Consider the following 4,558-nt stretch of genomic DNA (forward strand, 5'->3'; position numbering starts at 1 on the left):
ATGTTTTTAATTTATTTTTGTACGTTTATGTTATCAGTTATTGATTATTTATTTTTGATAAAAAGTATCTTTGCCAGAAAAAAAGAAAACAAAATATTATGCCAATTGGTTTGTGTTTAAACAATAAATTTATGATAAAAATCTGACATTGTATTGTGACATTATTGTACAAATGGGTTACATTTAATCCTGGCCCTAAAGGCAAAAAAGGACACAAAAAACCATTTCATTTGTAAAAAAAAAAGGCCTCTTGAAGGAACGTTTAAAAAATCACATAACGATGCAAATTCCACATTAAAAAAAAAAAGGGGAGCTAATTAAAACATGATGACATTATTGTCACAATAGGCCATAAACAACAAATTGAGGCCAAAAAAACCCCCAAAAAATGTACGCCAATTGATTGTGTAATCCTGACATTAGCAGGTATGATTTCCACCTGCGTACGGTTTTGTGCTATCCCAATAAACTGCTTTCCAAACACATACCAAGCCGGTTTTCAATACAACACTAATTGCTTTTGTGACCACCCGCGATTAATCGCTGCAACATCATGGAGTCCCGGGACGGAGGAGAAGGCCATCGCCAATGTGGTCGAGTAATCCAGACCCTAAACTGTGCGAGCATTTTGAAGGGAAAGAGGATGTTCCAGTGACGTATGTGACGGTCCGAACACATTTGACGTTCGCATCTGCTAATGTATGTACGCCCCAAAAACGCCTCGCCACGCCTGCGTTTTTCCATCTCCACCCCCGTCAACACCCAAAAACGCCCTGTTCTGTCAATCACATTTGACATGTCACTTCCTGTACGCTATTTTAGGAACGACAGAAAAAAAGCTCGCAATCTGCCGTACGCACATGCGCAGTGTAACACCGACGCATGCGCGGTTAGTCAACATCGGAACGCAACGAGCGTACTGTTGGTAACGTGCGGCTCTGAATGAGGGCCAATGTTTTGCTAGTTCTAAGAAAAACAAATACTAGTAAATAGTTCTTTATAAAGTCCCTTTATATATTAAAATATAAAAAAAATAACAAACAATGTTTTGCTTGTTCTAAGAAAAACAAATACTAATATGAGAGCTTTATTACCTCTATTTAAATTCTGTATAAATTTACTACATTTTAATGGATAATCAGGACGCTTAGGCACTATGTTATATTTATATTGTGTGACAATATTGGGCATTTTGCTCAGTAGAATGGTCAGTGGTGCAGTGTCTAGGTGCTCAAAATAATGGTAACCATCAGCGGCGGCTCCTACCCTCTTTAATGAGGGGGGCTGCCGCTGTTGAAAAGAACAAGGTCACTCACCGGCTCCTGGCTGGGTCCCGGGACCTGTGCAATCGATCTCTCAGGTGCCGGGACTAGCGGCGGGGAGCCTCGCATGTGCATGTCACCATCGGCATCAAAAGAGCTGCAGTGTCTGCAGCCCCAAGGAGCCGGTTAGGGCAGGCGGAAAGGCAGAGTAGCAGCTTCCACCTGGAAGCCGCTCTCTGCTAATAGCAGCCCGGACTGGCAGCCCCAGGGGGAGGTGACACCTCCCGCTGGGGCTGTCTGTTGTATATGTGACTGGCAGGTGGTACTTTCAATAGGCAGCCACTGCCAGTCACAGTGTAGCCAGTGTAGTCACGGACTGCACTGACTACACTGAGGTGGTGGAGTTTGCTGGATCCGCCACTGGTAACCATGCAGCTTGTCCAGAATAAAACAAACATAAGAGTACTTCAATGTTGTCAGCACCCAGTAACAAAAAATAACCAATGACCTATCGATCATTCAGGGCACTATCTCACTTAGAAACATAGAATTTGATGGCAGATAAGAACCACTTGGCCCATCTAGTCTGCCCTTTTTTACCTTTAGGTAACCTCAACCCTATGTGAGTGCTTCATCCCTATTTAACAAAGCTACTAGTTTGTACACTTCAAAGCCTCATGGTCTTCCCTGCCTCCTGCAGGTTTGGACACCGGCCTTCTGGCCTCCACTGGCTTCCAGGCTCACTGGCCTGCTTGGCTGCCACAACTCCATCTGGGCTGTATACTCTGGGCCAGCAATAAGGTGTTTCCCTGAGTGGGTGGATCCCTTCAGCCCAGCAGACTCAGTGGCTCACCACTGCCACCTAACTTCCTTCTATCTCCCCAGCTCACAACCCCTAGGCTGAGCGACTTCGGAAGAGGCAACTTTTTGGTGAATTCCCTCTTCACTTTCTTCCTCAGGACCTTTCACCACACTCCCGAACAACATCCTGACACCTCTGTCATCAGGTGGTCTCATCTTCCAAGTTCCTATGTCACTTCTTTATTTCCCTGACCTCATAGAACTCTGTATGTTTATGTCAATACTGCAGCAATTGTGTAACAATTTTCTCCATTTTAACACCTTTAATTATTTTCTTGAACCTCTAGCCCAACATTCACTATAGCCACATTCATCTTTGGGTAGTACTTAGGAACTTTAACACTTTCCAATTTCTCTTAATTTTCCACACATTGAACAACCGGGCTAGTTGCTTTGACTAAAGACCTCATGAGCTTTGAATAGCTCTGCAGCAGCGCATTGCTGACCAAGACACATCTGTCAGAAGCAGACTTTTACAAAGACTCACACAACACACAGGGGTGTTTCTAGAGAGGAGGGGGCCCGTGTGCAGTCTTCAACACGGGCCCCCTCCTCTCCACCTGGCGGCCAGCAGCGCACTGAGCTGTGCACAGCCAGTGCAGGAGTTATAGACTCTGGGCACTAGAGTGTGCCCAGAGTCTATAATGTATGTACAGGTCACCGGGAAAATGGCCACGGCGCTGGACCCTTCAACCGCCGTGGGACTCCCGAAAAGGTAAATGATATTATGGGTGCAGGGTGTGCGGTGCGGGGGCCCCCTGGACCCAGGGGCCCATGTTCACCGCACACCTTGCACCCATTGTAGATAAGCCCCTGACAACACAAGATCAGATGTCAGATACAGAGACTGCTTTCTGAGGACAGACTCTTTGAATAAAGAAGAAGCAACATTGTCAAGACAGCCAATTTCTACTGGATATCTAGATCGCTCAAATTCTGCATCAGGTTTGAAGTTCTTTATTAGACACAAGTTTAGGTGTTGGGAACTTAAAGTAACTTTCTGAGGATCTGTCACTTGCTTTCAATTACTGTAAGTCTTCATCTCTGTAGCCTGCTGCATGTGTGTTTGACATTGTTTACATGGAGTTTACATAGTACTGATTTATCATCTTCCATTTTATTACAGCTGACTTTATTCATCAATATAGAAGGTGCTTCTCTCTATGTACAGGAGCACAAGTCTTCACAAGACTGTTAACATAAACTACCTACAATGTTTTGCTTTCAACTGCACAAGTTTGCGACCTGGTCACATTCATATAATTCTGATCACATGGCAATATTAGAGTCTTATCCTGGGAAACCATCAACATTTTTGTAGTCTTCTGTATGTCTTGTACATTTGCCTGCTGGGACAAAAGATGACTATTTGTATTTGTCAACCCCATATCACCAACTTTAGGCACAGCTTCATCATCAGAAAATGTAACCCTCTAGGCGGACTGCACATCTTTAGGCATAATCTGAAGCTGAAAGTCACTGCAAGACATTTAATTTTCTGTAACAAAACCCACCACTTTTAAGTGATGAATCGTATCAACATGTCCAGAATCAAATTTCAGAATGTAGGCCAAATTATTTTCCTAGCTTATTTCTATACTTCCAAATGGCACTTTTCCTCAGTTGCAGAGAGCCGTTCCTCCAGCAGGATGAGTTTTTCCATTGTGCTTTCCAAGTCTGCAGAAGATTGCTCTCCATATCTTGTTCCCATTTTTGTTCAGCTAATTCAGATGCTGCAACTTGTATTTTACACTCTAGCTCTTGTTCTCTGGCACGCATTTTCACATGCAGATTGTGCAACTGTTTCTGTGCACTTGATGGACATTTTTCAAGGTTCATATTCCCTCCTTGCAACTCCTCAACCACAGCACTTACATGGTAAAGTTCTTTCTCCAAAATTTCATTTTAGTATCTTTAAAACTATCTTAAAGGCAAACTACAGTATCTCCACTGAGAAGCTCAGACACGGGAAGCTCAGCATACTTTTTCTATAAATATTGCATCTAAGTTGCATTGTAGTTGCATACAAAACCACTTAGTGTGACTTTTGTGGCTAAGGCAGTGGCTCCCAAAATTTCTTGAACCACGGTACCCTAGAGTATTAAAAAAAAATCACTAAAACCCTAAGCCAAAAGTTTTGAGAAGTTCAGAAAAAAATTATTAAGTAATTTGTACTTACAGTACCTGTCATCCTTAGGTTCAGTTCTGTGGTGGTGAACAGGGTTGTGCTTCTGTTTGTCCACATATTTTATGTTTTTGCCACTTACATTGACCATAACTAGTTTTATATGATGCTGGACAACCAACCTGAGACACTTCTGAGAGTATCCCAAAGCACCCCAGGGTGCCACAGCACCCAATTTGGGAACCATAGGGCTAAGGAATTGGTAAAACCTATGTACAGTTACAGATTCAGCTGGGATGAATGTGGCTAG

This window comes from Taudactylus pleione, unplaced genomic scaffold, assembly GCF_031769625.1.
Source record: "Taudactylus pleione unplaced genomic scaffold, aTauple2 ptg000107l, whole genome shotgun sequence".
Classification (NCBI taxonomy): domain Eukaryota; kingdom Metazoa; phylum Chordata; class Amphibia; order Anura; family Myobatrachidae; genus Taudactylus; species Taudactylus pleione.